The sequence below is a fragment of the Lycium ferocissimum genome, chromosome 12 (genome assembly GCF_029784015.1).
Source record: "Lycium ferocissimum isolate CSIRO_LF1 chromosome 12, AGI_CSIRO_Lferr_CH_V1, whole genome shotgun sequence".
NCBI lineage: Eukaryota > Viridiplantae > Streptophyta > Magnoliopsida > Solanales > Solanaceae > Lycium > Lycium ferocissimum.
The window spans coordinates 44636416-44653372 of record NC_081353.1 but is presented as its reverse complement, the minus strand read 5'-3'; the positions used below and the strand labels follow the sequence as shown (position 1 = coordinate 44653372).

At 32.2% G+C, this 16957-nt stretch overlaps 1 long non-coding RNA gene across 1 annotated transcript; it reads left to right on the top strand.

The window, feature by feature from the left end:
* The first annotated feature begins 2255 nt into the window (after positions 1-2255).
* LOC132039902 (uncharacterized) lies at positions 2256-2811 on the top strand. The gene is made up of 2 exons (XR_009410521.1): positions 2256-2388; positions 2467-2811. It is a non-coding gene; the product is annotated as an uncharacterized LOC132039902 (long non-coding RNA).
* The last annotated feature ends 14146 nt before the right edge of the window (positions 2812-16957 follow it).

The following is a 16957-nucleotide window of genomic DNA, read 5'->3' as shown; positions in this document are numbered from 1 at the left end:
TTTACCATTCCTTTATTCATTTAATTGTTGTTTTTCAATTTCCTTTTCAGTCACAACCATAGGCGGTCAGGCAGGATAGTCACAACACAAAGAAGGAAAACACCTTTAATCTTCTTAGAACTGTTAGGGGTTAGCGGGCGTTTGTGTTGTATTTGGGAAAATCATGATATGTGAGAATACTGATAGAAAGAGAATGAATATTTGAAAGGATTCAAAATTTTGGAAATATTCTAAGTGAACTGATGATATGTAGCTTGTAAGTGGTTTTGTATTCATGACTAAATATTCTCTTATAATATATTATTCTTTCTTTTGACATAATATCATATTTATTATATAATATGTAAATAAAAACCAAAAATTATCCTAACAAAAGATTAGATATTTTATATAGTAACATAATGTGCATGTGTTGGTAGCAAGATATAAAACAAATATAGACAAATAATTTGTGTATACATGTATATCAAATATGGATCATCTTACAGATACGTTGAATGAGGATAAAAATTGGTGCAATGTCTTATATCACAGAAAGAAAGTTCTCTACTTTTTACTAACTATCAATTTTCTCATAAAATAAATCGTTATGCATGGAAAAATTTAAAAGTGGAAAGATCTAAAGTTAAAAGTTGATAAATAAAAGTATTCATGTTATTCATGTATAGTTGGACAATCATTTTACTCTCCAAACAAACACTTCGATAAAATCTGTGTATCACTAATACGTATGAAGTTTTCCATTACCCATCATCATTATACTCTTCAATGCAGCATTAAATTCTAGAAATACTAAGTACACGAATACTTGACAATCACACGTTAGGTTCAAATAATCTGAATTTACGGTAGATGAATGATAACCTTGTTATTTAATTTCTTTATATCAAGTTTCTGCTAATTAATTGCATAAGAAAGAAGAACCGAACGCAGAGGCGGACCCAGGATTTTAAGACGCCGGGGACACTATTATCTTAACATAAACACCAACAAAATTTTTAATGACAACTGAGGGATAATACTGTGTCAGACCGGTCACTAACAGTGTAGCAGTGGCGAAAATACAAGTATATAGGTCAAATATGTGTAATAAATAAAATTTAACACAGTAAAGCAGATGAAAGAGATAGCTCAGTGGCTAAAGCTGTGCAACATGTGGTGATAATGCAGGTTCGAATCTGGGCCAACTCATTTGACGCTTATTGTTTTCCTAAAATAGGCTCAAAAAAATAATTAAAAGTGACATTCGGATTCAATCCAAGGTGACATTTAAGGGAAGCAAAAGTTGCAACCAACGTGCCCTAAAGACACTTTCGTTTGTTAGAGTGCACAATTAAATATATACTAGTTTTTCAAGGTATATACACATATATATACATAATTTTTTTTGAAGGGTGGGAGTGCACATGTAAGTTCGCCTCTGACCGAACGTCTTGATAAGTAGTCAGGCAAAGACGAAAATCATAATAAGACATTTAAGTACTTATTTGGCAAATTTTGTTTAAGTACTTATTTGGCAAATTTTGTTATATAATTAGCATTTTTTTAATTCTATTTTATAACTCAAACATATTATTAAATAATATTTATATAGTTTTAAAAAAGTATGTTTATTAACATGGGTACCCGCGCAAAGCGCGTACCCACAAACTAGTCTTCATAAATAGCATGGCGCTTATTGGTTGCTAGAACGTACGTGCGTTGCTAAGTTCTGAGCCGAAAAAGGACAAGAAATGGAGCAATTTAAAGTTGCTATTCATAAGTTGAACACGGGCAAAGCTTGAGACATTTTTTTTTTTTTTGGTTCGAAAGACATATTTTATATATTAACTGGACATTACAATGACTGATCCTTCTCCTCAATGTATAATTTGAAGGGTCATTTACATAACAGTCATAAACAAATGAAGGCGGGGAAATAAAGCGAAGTAGATTATTAGAGTCAATGTTATTACAACCATATTTAGATAAAAGATCGGCCAGAAAGTTGGTTTCTCTGAAGATATGTTGAGACATTTGATGCTCAACATCCAATTGTTGCGGATAGAAATTTTGAGTTGTGTGAAATGAATTTTTTATAATTAATTTAGAATGTCACACGAGTTAGTTATAAATGATATCAAAGAATAAAATAAATTTTATCATAAAAAAATAAATACTCAAAAAATATATTTAATATTTACTTAAACCTCTTCGCTCTTTTATGTCGACGGAGTTAATAGTTTTCCCTGATTCCTACAGCTCTGTAATCAACAGTTCTCATCAGATATCTTTAATTGTTTTAGGATGAATTAAGATCATGTTAAATTATTCATCAGACTGCACATGACAACCCCTTTTTGCAGGAAAAAACTGCTGCGAGAGGAAAACAAACTTCTGGAGGACAACGTAAATCTTACCTCACAAATTAGACCTCTTTCATGTTTTCTCTAACTAACTAATTTATACGCATATATGCCCGTACAGATAGCTAGGATCAAGAAAATGGAACAGTGAATGAGATGTCACCACCCCACATCATTTATGGACAACAGAGAGTGACCCTCAATTTTCTCTAGTGATTATGGTTTGTATCTGTCAAATAGCCTTGCAGAGGCACCAGGAGAATAACCTGCAAAGGTTATGTGGTTCCTGTGTTTAGTATCATGTTGTACATGAATTTACCAAAGTCAAGGTGTCTTCAGAAATAATTAACAATATTGTGCAGTTTCAGTAAAATTTATTGTTCATCTGTGTGACCATGTAATTTAAAAGGTGAGATGAGCTTTGGCCCCTCGGGTTAGTGTTTTATATATTCAGTGTTTTCGTTGCGTGCCAGGGCCTTATTAATTTATTTCTGTACTTGACGGATAAAATAGGGTGAGTTATATGAGCTTATGCTTTTTTTTTTTTTTTTTTTTTCTGAAGTTGTATAATGTCACCTTGCTTGCTGAGCCTGAGGTCTTATATGGATCCAAGAGGAACTCAATTATTTGAACAGTACTAACTTATAACTACTTCCTCTTGAAGTTTTCATTTAAGAATAACAAATCATTTTTGACAAATACTCTTGACACTATATGCTATAGATAGTTGCTTAATTATTTGAAATTCTTATGCTAAGAATTACCATTCATTGTTGGGAATTTGCTCTATCATATATCTTGCTTTGAAGTATTCATGTCAGAGCTAACAAAGGATGAACATTGTCCTATTAGATCAGAGGTGTAGCAAGGAAAAAAAAGACACAGAAGATTAAACAGAGGAAAATTACATTTTTAAAAAGAGTAGAATCAATATGAGATCAAATATATTTGAACGGTCGAAACCAAAAACCAAACAAAGAATCAAGAAAACAAAAAGAAGTGCAAGGAATCGGCCAGTGGAACTTACAGATTGATAAAGAAATATAAGGCAGCTGCTAGCTTTCCTCTCACTGCGGGTTTCCATATAAATAAAGTTTTGGTGCTAACAAATTGGAGAAACCGTAAGGCGGTCTATGCAACTCAAAGTAAATACTACTCCGCGTGGGTCCCAATTTACCTGTTATAATTTGATTAGACATGCACTTTAAGAAAGAAAGAAATATTATTTAACTTGTGATTTAAAATAAATTAGAGATATATGTATAATCATTTCATATAAAATTAAAAAAGAAATTTTAAGTTAAATTATTTAAAAATATAAAAATATGTTATTCCTTTTGGACATACTGAAAAAAGAAAGTGTATAACAAATTGGAAAGGGAGTAACTAATTGGTAATTTAAGTGGAAACTAGTCAATTAGTTTATTGATTTAAGAGATATACTCCGATAGTGTGTACATGGCCCCCCAGTTACACGTGGAAGGACTGCTGAGAAAGAAACAAGTGTGCGATACACAAATTGACTTTAAAAAAAAAAAAAAAAAAAAAAAAAAGGGACGTAGCCTATGATCAATATTGAGCCCGCAACTTAAATGACCCAAAAAGTGAATTTGGGTATCAAAATAATGTCATAAAAAAAGTTACCAAACTAACCTTTGCTTACTAATGCTAACGCACAGACTAAAGCGTAAGTTTACGGTGAAAGTCTGTTGCGTAATAAATCAATGCGCGATAGGGTACTAAACTGTAGTTTTTACGATTAGAAATCTATAAGGCGATAAATATCGCAAAAGGGATTCACTAAATGACCTACCATCTTTCCCACCCCGATAGGTCCCCCCTCTTTTTTTTTTTTTTTTTTTTTTTATATAAAAAAGAGCCATTAACGAGCAAAAACCGAGGTCCACACTCAAAAAGCATCATTTTCGTGTTATTTTTTAACCCGAAAGTCAATATTCTTGTTATATTCAAGTCAACGAACAAGTTTCAAAGCTTGAATTTTGGAATAAAGCGGCATAGAACTCGATTTCAAAAACTAAAAAACAACATTTAATCTAGATATTTTACTATGAATTTTCTATTAATTGTTAAATATATTATTATTTTAAGCATGATTAATGTGGGTTTGAAAAAAAACAAAATTACTCCAAAAAACAAAAAACAAAAAACAAAAAGCGCAATAGGGGTTGTCCACTGCGACCAGCCCCTTTTTTCGTTTTTTTTTTTAATTTTTTTTTTTGTTAATTGTATGATTAGCTAATTGTTAATTATTTATTAATGATATGTTAATATTTAATTATTTATTAATTGTTTGATTATCTAATTGTTAATTATTTGATAATGATATGTTAGTCTTTAATTTTTTGTTAATGATTTGTTAATTATTTGATTATAGGAAAATATACTAATCTCCTAATAATATCTTTATTTGTTAATTTATTTATTTGTAAAATTTTTTAATCCATGTTAATTATTAATGTGCTAATTATTTATCTAATTTTATGTGTTAATATAATTTTATTTGCTAATTAGTTATCTAATTTATATGTTAATGTGCTAATTAGTAGTCTAATTAATTATCAATTGTTAATTAGAAATAGTTAAACCTTAATATACTTAATATTATATTTATTAGTTAATTGTAGTTAATCCTTAGTTTAAGATTTAAAATATCATTAATATAATATCAGTTAGTTAGTTGCATTAGTAGAATAATTAATTAACAATTATTAATTCACAAATTTAGATATTTAGATATTAATTCCCATTAAAGGATTAGTTATTTAGTATAATTTTTCGATAAAGGATTACATAATTAATATTACATGTTAATGATTAATTAAAAATTATTAATACAGATACGACACGACCATGGATCCCAACCCTCTTCATCCGGGGCCCTTCGATGCATCAGTACTTTATCTACAGGCTGCTCATAGGTCCCAGCTATTATGGGATGGGGAGATACATTCTAGTGCGTTGTTCCGTCCCCGTAGGATAGAATATGCGTGGGATAGTATGAGGCGTTAGTAAGTTTGCCCCACTTAAACTTAATTAGTCGTCTCATATATTATGTTACAAATTTATTCAATCCTTAATATTTGCCAACGAATGCAGATATGAACCATACAGACGATGCACTGGGAGAGCATGACCCATATGCATTCCCCCGAGACAGCAGGATACGCGGCCCGGATGTTTCAGCTAGCCGATAGTGGTATGCAACAATCACAAGAGCTGGGACGTATCCATGAGCATGTCCAAGATATCCCGTATCAGGCCCCTGTAGCACGTGGTCCTGCTCGTGCTCGTGGAGGTAGTGGTGATAGAGGTGGTAGGGCTAGAGGGGCTGGTGGGCGAGGTGGTAGGGACAGAGGGGTAGGGCTATGGCCAAGATGGTGGCCATGGAGGCCTCCGTCTAGTAGATAAGCCCGACGAGCATGCTATCGTTCCCACTCCAGCCTAGCAGCATCTATTGACTTCAAAGCACCCGTCGACTTTTTACCGACCATCGACGCCTCTATATATGCTAGCGAAGCTTTTTTCAGAGCACCTAGAGTGGCCATCATTAGAGGCATATCCATGCGCGTACCGCCAGTTCATCATCCACAGAGAGAGCGGCCAGTTCGTGATCTATAGGGTGGTAAGGAGTTGGAGTACAACTTCACATTCCTGGACTCGGCACCTGGAGCCAAGATGTAAGTGTTTGAAATAATTATTTTAACAAATTAAAATACTTATACTAATTATTATATAATTTTTCATTTCTTAGGATCCAGCTCTGGCAACATCTACATCTCTGCCTCCGGGGCCCACTCGAGAGACCACTGAGGAGCCAGCTCGGGAGCCCTCTCATCATCCATCTCAGGATCCCGTCGACACACAGGTTTATTTTTTTACAAAAAGATAATGTATTAATTAAATCTAAATTATAATTAGGTTTTTATTTTTTTATATGTTATTTTAGGTTTAGTTTTGAATAAATCTAAACTAAATTGTACAAAAAGATAATGTAGTAATTAAATCTAAATTATAAATAGGTTTTAATTTTTTATATGTTATTTCAGGTTTAGTTTTGAATAAATCTAAACTAAAGTGTTTATATATTATTTCATGTTCATTCTTTTGCGTCTGTGGACCCGTCTCCAGCTCCGGTACCATCTACATCTCCGGCTCTGAGGCCGACTCAGGAGACCGTTGAGGAGCCAGCTCGGGAGCCTTCTCATCATCCATTTCAGGATCCTATCGACACACAGGTTTGATTTTTTTATAAAAAGATAACATATTAATTAAATATAAATTATAATTAGGTTTTTAATTGTTTATATGTTATTTCAGATTCATTCTTCTGTGCCTGTGGACCCGACTCCAGCTGAGATTGACCCATCTTCTGATGCTGATGAGATTCCGACCATACAAATCCGGCCCCAGAAAAAGCATGTTATGCTGAAGGGCACAAGGAAGGGAAGGATGGATGATTATAACATAGAGCATCCTATTATTAACAGCCGGGGGGGGGGGGGATGGTGAGGGTGGTGGGGATCGCCTTACGCCTAGGGTTACTCTAAAGGCTCCCACATGTGGGGCCTAAGGAAGAAGGGGGATGTGGATTGTGCATATGTAAATAAATTGTACATTTTATGTTAATATTATATTTTTAGTGGTATTATTTTCTTAATGATAATTAGTTATCTTAGTCTTTATTATCGTTTATTGTGTGATGTCCTAAATTAATTATAAAAAAAATTTCGACATATTCGAAATAAAGTAATGTATTGACTAAATAATAAAACACTTAAATCAAAACCTTATAAAATAAAACACTTAAACCTAAAGATAACAAGTTTTCAAACAAACAAAACTTACTTCAGGGTACTTTACAACCCCTAAAATGATGATCCAAACGTTTACATATACTTAATGTATTGAGCCAACATTATTGTTCGCAGGATAAGATATTAGGTTCTATATAAAATATTCGTATTTCGGAGTTTTGAAACATGACTAATGTTTATTCAAAGTATGAAAAAAACGTGAAATTTCAAAGGTTTGAAATTACACAAGTTAGGGTCATTTAGTGAAGCCCTTTTGCGCACTAATTTAGTGCGCAATAGGACTTAACTGTAAAGTTACAGTGTAGTCCTACGGCACTAAATTAGTGCGCAAAGGTTAATTTGGTAACCTTTTTTTTTATTGCGTTATTTTGATACTCAAACTCACTTTTTGGATCATTTAAATTGCGTACTCGATCAATCACCTATAAAGGCTGCGCATCGACTACGTCGGCGAAACCAAACAACAAATGCAGATAACTTGATAATATTCGTTCACAATGTGGTTTGATAATATTTGTTCACAATGTGGGTTTGTCCATCTGATAGAGTGGTTCCCTATTTTATTTTAAAAAATGAACGGAATTAATAAACTAGCTATATAGTCTTAACACACCACTTATTTACAAAATGTTTTTAGTCAGTACACTAAGATTTAAGGTCATTTCTTTAAATAATTAGTAGTAATTGTTTTTCTTTTTTAGGATTATATATAACATATCAAATAATGTCTTTTTAATAATATTTTGACAAGATTTCTCATGGTTAATTTTCATAGCCTTCAACTTTTAGATGTACTTAATTGATATCAAAATGGATTGATTAATATAAAAAGATAGGTCATTAACCTTCTCAAAACTCGAGAGAAGATCGTTTTTATGGGCTAATTTTGTCGTCTCTAAAAAATAATCAATTTTGTCCCTGAAGGATAACTTTATCTACCATTTTCGCTTTTGACCGAACATAATAGTCCCTCCGTCCCAATTTATGTGATGTAGTTTAATAAATAAATGAAGACTTTTGAATCTTATGGTCTAAAATTAGACAAAGATATTTGTGTGATTATAGCTTATCTCGTTAAGCGTAAGAAGTAAAGTTTAAAGTTAAATTGTTGTCAAATAAGGAAATGTGTCATTCTTTTTTAGACTGACTAAAAAGGATAGTGTTTCATATAAATTCAGACATATTTTTTGCTTTTACTTTTCCTGAAAGGAAAATATAATACTGTATTTTCTTTCATATTTGGCTAGTCCATTTCTTGGAGGAAAATATTTTGGACCTCTATATATTGAAGAATCCCTCTCAAACAACACAACACAACACAATAAGATTACACTAGTTTCTTTATCTTGTTTTGATTTTTCTCTTGTTTAAATAATTCTAGTAATTGTTTTTCTTTTTAGGTCAATTGGCCAAATAATATCAAAGTATTATGCGTCTTAGTATATTTTTCATGTTGTTTGATTTATCGTGTTCAAATTTTGCAAATTATTAGCTTCCGCATGACACCCTGATTATTTCGATCTCAACAAGTGGTATCAGAGCCAATGGTTGATTAATATTTCGAAAACATGTTAGGTTTCAAATCAACAACAAACAATTTCACGGTAATGAAGATTTTATCTAGGAGTACTACATGTCGAGATGAATTTCAATCATAATTTTGTTAAAAATAAAGCAAAATATTTTTAAATCAATTTTTAACCCATAATATTTTTAATCTTATTTTTAACTTTATGATAAGATTGCGTTTCAAGTTTTGTGAAAATCCGAAGGGGATATCTATTAGGTTTTGTCTCCCGATTTTCTTACCAAATTTGAGTTGTATTTTGAATGGAATCAAAGTTTAATAAATAAATGAAAATAGATTTTTCCATATTTGGCTAATCCTTGTCTTGGAGGAAAATTTTTGTGTCTATAAATTGAAGATCATCTCGTTAGAACACAACGAAAAGTATCCACAATATAGTCCTTTAAAAGTTTTGCTTGAGAGGAGATTTATTCTCTCAATAGTTTTAGAATTTTTTTTATATTAGTATTATCTTTTCAATGGACCAAACTCATAATATAACAAATGTCCTTTTTATAGTTAAATTGGGACGGATGTCGTTTTTAAATTCAATTATTAGTTTTTCCTGTTATTTGAGAGACAGAGTTCATTTCCTTTCATTAGTCTTGACAAATTATAGTTTAATATAGTTTCATCTTAAATAGCATGGAGCCTATTGGTTGCTAGATTATATAATACTAGTTTCAAACGTACGCTATTTTGAGTTGAGCAAGGACAAGAAATTGAGCAATTTAAAATTGCTTTTCATAAGTAGAACGCGTGCAAAGGTTGAGACATTTAATTCTCAACATCCAAATGCTGTGGATAGGTATTTTGAGTTGTGTGAAATGAAAAAGGAGGTTGACGTTCAGTTTGAGAAGCTAAAAGTAGAATTGGAACCATCTGACCCAATAATAATTGATGATGCAAAGATTAGGGAACTGATATTAGAGTTATGTAGAAAAGTACAACAAATGAATTTGAGGTTTCTAGTATACATAAACGAGCCAATTTGGAATATGTGTGCATTAGACCTCATGTCCTCATCCCAAATATATTTTAGCATAATGTTTGAGCGGTGATATGGGAATCGAGCCATCCTGGCCTGTGAAGGAGTCTAGGAATGAAAACTAAGTGCTTACATTTTAAAGTTCGCCATCCAAAAAAGACAGAGACAAATCTCTCATTTAAAGGCCAAGGTGCAAAATGCGACACATGGTAGTTGGCATATATCACTGTCCCGAGAGCATAGCCGTAAACTTCGATCAAACTTTGGGGAGTCAATTCATAAGTTTAAAGTGGAGGTAAAAGTGATGAAGTTGTGGTACATGTCATGCCATGATATTAACTGTGACGCTTTATAGGAGGCAATGGCTAATTTTCCTCGCTAATTTTCCCTATATTTTAATTCACTTTTGCAGTTTCTATGTTTAGGCTATGTTTATTTTATTATTTTTACTAGTCCACCCCAGTTTCACATCATTTGGACTTGTTTTGGATAGCTTGAGGGAAGAGTTGCAGTGCAAAATTGATTAAAGGAACCAAAATGGAACGTGGACACGATTCAAATTCACGTGGACAGACTAAAATGCTCAAAAAATCGCATGACGCAATGTGAAAATATGTGTAATTTTTTGAATGAAATTAACATTATTTTAGAAACTAGCACTTAGCTTTGGGTTTGAATTGTTGGTTATTTTGGTGATGTTTGTTTGCTTGTTGGTGCGAATTGGTCGAGTGAAATTGAATGTTGTGTAAATACTGAAAAAGGGGGGGGGGGGTGTTAGTCATAGGAATTGCCCTCCTCACGATAGAAAAGGATCAAATTTGCCCCACAACTATTCATAAGGTTGTTCACGCGAATCTTTATAAATCGAAAACCGAATCAAACCGATTATATGAATAGTATTTAAAATTATAATTTTTATATTGAATTCAACCAAGCTGGACGTGCTTGGTAGAGTCTCTATTATTTTATTTGTTGATTCTCTCAATCCAAAGGTCTGTAAAAACTACTACGATAGAGACATTACTGGTGTGCTCCCATGAGCTCCCTTCTGACTCTCTTACAAAGAGAGGGCATTGTAAATTATTCAAGGGAACTCATTTACTCACACAACCTTAGATTTTCCTACTCAATCTCTTAATCTGCATATTTTTTGCTTCACCTTCTATGGAAATTCTTCAATTATTTGTCAAGTTATGCTCCGATCCAAGCTTTCTTAGGCCTCATTTGTTTTCATTAAGATTAAGACGTCTGGATTTAAATGCACATCTGAATAATAAGATGTTGTCTCTAGATCTAAACACTGAATGATTAAGACTGTTTGTTTTTCAACATCTGAATGTGCATAATATATTTATTTAAATAAAACAAATATATAATTCAAATAAAAAAGTAAATAAATAAAAATTTAATAAAATAGAAATATTATTTGACAAAAAAATGAAACATTTATGTTGCTAGTGATGGTGGAGATGCTTTGCAGTGGTGGGGGGTAGGGGTAAGTGTGTGGTGGGTCTGGGGTAGGGTGGTGGTGACGGGGGTGGTTGGGGGTAAGGTAGGTGGGTGGTGGGGGGTTAGGATGGTGTTGGTGGTAAGTGGGAGCGGAGGGGGAGTGGTGGGAGGGTTATGGGGGGGGGGGGGGAGGCGTGGTGGCGGGGGTGAGTCGTGGTGGTGAGGAGGGTGGTTGGGGGTAAGATAGGTGGGTAGTGAGGGCGGGTGGGTTGTTGGGGCGGGGGTGGTAGTGGGGGTGGGGGTTTGGGCGGTGATGGTGGGTGGGTTGTTGGGGTGGGTAGGTGGGGTTGGCGGTTGGGGTTGGGGTGGTGTTCTTTGGTGAGTGGGGGGGTGTAAGGTTGGGTGGTGGGTGGTGCGAGTGGGGGTGGGGTGGAGCCAGTGGTAAAAATTATTCATAAAAAAAGTACCTCTTAATGATATTCAAATTTTGTTCAAGATCTTAATGATTAAGACCTATTCAGACCAAATAAGTTGTTAGATCTTAATGTAAACAAATGCACTTAATGGTATAAGGTCTGAACCATTCAGATTCAGACCTCCATTAAGTGCAAACAAATGAGGTTTTAGTCATGTTCCAAATTATTGACTACTTTGATTTCTTGTCGAATCTCGTAAGTGCTTCGTTTTGTGTATATAGTAAAAAAAAAAAAAAAAAAATCTTATTAAAAACCGATAAAGACCGAAAACATTAAAAAAACGGACATAAACCGACTCAATGAAAAACTGACTTAATTAGTTTGATTTGATTCTTGTATTTGAAAAACTGACTTAAATGATTTGGTCATTTTTTAAGTAATAACCAACCCAAATCGAATTGTGAACACCCCTACCTATTCAAAATGGACCAATTTTATCTTCTTTAATATGTGCTCAACTAATATCATCCCCAAAATTTGAAAGCAACCAAAAAAAAAAAAAAAAAAATTGCTTTGTGATTGAATAATGAATATTGAACTATTACTAAATTCTTGTTTTTGATTGCATACCTTTAGGAATTGATTCGAATGAGGATATCAACTTGTCCATAAAATAAATGAACGTGTCTGTCTCTTTTATTATGTTATAGAAAAATAATGAATGTGTCTATCTCTTATATAATGATTGTGAAAATTTGAGAGCAATTTTTTATTGGTAACAATAAGGGAAAATCTTAAAAACTTACTTCGAGCACGGTCCTTTGCTGGCATATTCATTTTTTTTCTTTATTATATTATTAGCGAAATTGTTCGCGCTTCGCGTAGATCTATGATACATCAGCCAATTTACAATTATATCATGTTTTTTAAATTTTTTATTGAGATAGAAGATTCTTAATCCTTGAAGAATTTAAATAAAATGACTTTGTTGATTTATGTTAAGAAATTCGTGGAAGTTAGTATAGATCTGGTATTTACTATCATCTTCATGAGAAAATGAAACCAAACTTAAATTTTGGAGGATTACAAAATTAATACATATGTGTCAATTTTTACTGAGCTAAGCAAACAACATAAAGTCATGTATATATTAAATAAATGAAAAGTCATGTTTGTATAAAATTCATTGTGTTAAGCAAAATCAGAACTTCTTTATCTCCTTCACCGTCGGCAATTCTCTATCTCCTAATGTCTCGTTTCATTCCTCACCTTGTAAATAAGGATAATCCATATGATAAACAAAATAATCTCATTTTAATTTTAGACTTCACTTTTCCATAACATCAACAGATTGTGGTCATTCAAATGACAATTTTAATTCATATGTAGTAGAAATCTCAAATTTCTCACAGTACACCCATTCGCAGATAAAGGGATTCATATAATTCAAAACACATTATGTTGATACTTTTTCGAGACACAACTTATTAATATTTAAAAACTTTAGGAAGACAATACTACAAATTATCAAGACACTTCACATTCAACCACTAAACCATTGGAAGAAGTAACCTCGTAGCTATCCATATTTATCAAAGGCTCTACTAATTTTTAAATAAACAATAGAGCGTAGCAAGCAAACTTTTAAGAATAAGGTGCAGTTCGCCGCTATATACTATTAGCAAATATCTCTTGTTTGAAGAATATTTTTGTAATCTCAATATCTATAAGGCCAATGTCTTGTGTGGCACATGACACTAAAAACATATTAGTGACTCCGCAGCAAAAGAATCTAAACTATATGATTAAATGATTTTACTGGAATACAATGAATACCCTACATATTTCTCTTCAGAATATCCTCAGCTCATAAGGACTGCAAAAGGCCAAAATAGGAACAATTAAATTGGCGACCAAAATGTGATGCAATGCGTGGAAAATAAAGTGTTATGAATATTACAAGAGAATCAAATTTAAAGAATTATGAATATGATAAGAGAAACAAATTTAGACACTTAAGAAAAATGAAGAGAATAGATTGAAGAGAGTTAGACAAATTATTCTTAACCTCCAATCACAAAAAACTGCAAACTTTTTCCCCCAAATCTCGTTTCATTTACTTCAAGTTCCTGCAATGACCAAAAAAAAAAAAAAAAAAAAAAAAAAAAAAAATTCCAAGTGTCAAAGCTTTGAAACAACAAAAAGATAGACGAGACTGCTGTTCACAATTTTGGTTAAAACCAAAACCAAACCGAAAATTTAACCAAACCAAATAAAAAAACTGACATTTGGTTTGGTTTGGTTTTAAATTTTAAAAACCGATAATATTTGGTTTGGTTATGGTTCTATTAAAAAATAACCGAATAAATAACCGAACCAAATCGATAAATTATATACATAAATTTTATAATTATTTATATATAATATTAGTTTTTCATAAATAATTATAAATATTTTGTACCTTTTAATCATTAATTTGATTTTTGGTCTACTTATTTCACATGATTGTTTAAGGCCCATGTTTTTAAGAATATGTCCAAGCCTATGTCTTTAAGTCTTTTAAGTGTTAAGTGTAAACCTACTAACAGAAGCTCACGTTAGAGTCGTCTAATATCTTTAACTTAAGTTTTTAGCCTTTCTTTGTCAGTCATTTGATTTTAGATTTTTTTTTTTCCGAATTTATACCTTTCTTTTTTCTTATCTAAATGGGTCCTAAACTTCTAATATTTTTCATACGAAAATGATAGAGGTTGTAGATTTGGTGGTTCGTATAGAAGATACTCCAGTAACATCAATATTTACTGCAACTCAAGCACATGGTAATGCCCTAATACTTCTTTCGTGGGTAATCCTCCTAAAAAGCAGAAAAGAGCAACTCCTTGTAGTCGAGACCCTGGCCTTGGGGATAACGAAAGAAAAACAACTGAAGTTTGAGATCATTACACAAAGTTTTTTTATTTCATATATTTTCATTTTAATTTTAGATAGTCTTTATGTTTAATTAATATGTATGTTTGTAACAACAACTAAAAGCTTCTATGCTCTACTTTATTTCCAGGTATATGTATTAAGATGACAAAAATGGTGCAACCACTACTAAGTTAGTTTTTAGCTTTATATGTAATAGTTTAGCAACTTTGGGTAACTTAAGTACTAAACTATCACTAATAATGAAAATGTTTCTATGATGTATGTTCCACCTTAAATTATAAATAAAAGTTATCATTTGAACAAAAAAAAAAAAAAAAAAAGACATGTCTTTTTAAACCTTTTAATGTTTTACTGATAAGTTTGTTTCAAAAAAAAAAAAGTTTTACTGATAAGTCTCATGGCTGCTAGTCATAAACTGAAAAATCGAGTCAAATCGAACCAAACCGACAATAACCAAACTGGTGGTTATTATTTTATTTGGTTTGGTTATGGTTTTAGACATTTAAAAACAGACTAAATTGGTTTGGTTATAGTTTTAATCAATAACCGATCCAAACCGAACCATGAACACCCCTAGAGGAGAGAGAGAGAGGGAGGGAGAGAGAGAGAGAGAGAGAAGAAAATGATACAATCTTTTGGAACTGCAATTTACGTTTAACTATTTCATAGTTGGTGAAAATCGTAAATTAAAGGATATAAAGTACTATCTCTACTGTCATGAAGTTTCTTACAAACCTTATTACTTTCAAACATGAAACAGAAAAGAAAAGCATGAGGAAGGGAAAAAAAAAAAAAAAAGAATGAAAGGGGAGCTAAGTTTACCTTCAAAATAATGGCTTTGACATGAAAACATTAATGTGAGCTTTCATGTAAACTGTTTTAATCCCTTTTGGGTAGTTGAACACTAATTGGTGTGCTTTAAAAACTTTCAACCATTACAATATTAATTAAGGGAAGAAATTACTGTAGAGATGAGAGAAGCTGGAAGAGGAAAGGAGGTGTAATGTAAAGAATATAATTAATAGAGATGTTGTGGGCTAGTAAATATAGTGAGTGAGGATTTAATATTGAAAATTAATTAATAATTTAGAGTGAAGAAGAGGATGAAGGAAAAATGTCAAAAACTGTAGGGGAAAAAATATCATTGCTAGCCATAGAAAGGTGCCACATCACCTTGTTTATGCTTGATTTTAATGTGTTGTGGTCTCTCTCTCTCTCTCTCTCTCTCTCTCTCTCTCTCTCTCTCTATATATATATATATATATATATATATATATATATATATATATATATATATATATATATATATATATATATATATATATTCTGTTTCTTTAAGAAAAGAAGAGAGGATCCATTTAAGAACCTATTTTATCTTTAGGGAAAAGGGTCAAAAATAACCCTCTACTTTGGAAAAATGGCTAAAAATATCCTCCGAACTTATTTTGGGTCAAAAATACCCCTCTCATCCTTAAAGTTTTCAAATATACCCCTGTCTTGACGGAAATTATCCCTCAAAATAATCCGAAATCATTATTTAAACCCGTTCCATCATTTAAACCCGACCCAACTAAATAATAACCCATAAGATCCTTTTATTCCCCCAATTCCCTCAAACTTCAAACCTACGTATTGGGGGAATAAGGGGATTTTATGGGTTATTATTTAGTTGGATCGGGTTTAAATGATGGAGCGGGTTTCAAAAATGATTTCTGGTTATTTTGGGGGATAATTTCCTTCAAGATAGGGGTATATTTGAAAACTTTAAGGATGGGAGGGGTATTTTTGACCCAAAATAAGTTTGGAGGATATTTTTAGCCCTTTTTCCAAAGTAGAGGGGTATTTTTGACCCTTTTCCCTTATCTTTATTGCAGTAAAAGCTAAAAACTTACATAGAGAATTGTGGAACGTGAACATTGGGTGGAGGTGTAATTAAGAGATTGTGGGATGTGACTTTTGGAAAGAAATTAAATGATACTAATCGAGAAAAGAATTAGAAAAGGGAGAAGCAAACGGTTGAAAAATAAGGAAGGAAGAGGAATTTAAGAAAAAGTAATAAATTGTAGCAATAGTGAGGAAAGAGATAAATAAGGTACTTTTACCCGTTTTTGCAGATTTTTTAGATTAAAAAATGGGAGAAAATCTCAAAAATTTGAGAAAAAAGATAAATGGTAATCCTGGCCTAAGAGAGGTGCCATATCACTCTATTAATGTCGGATTGGGCTCCTCTCCATTTCCCTTCTCTCCATTTTCCCCAAGTTCTATCTTGGATTAGAGACACATGACATGGATTAGAATTAATGGCTAAGATTTAATTGACTAAAACAAGGCCCTAACCATGATTACATAATTAATAACTTCTCCATAAATATATTAGAATATTTTTCTCTCTCTTCCTATTTTACTTTTCCGACCCAGTAAAATAT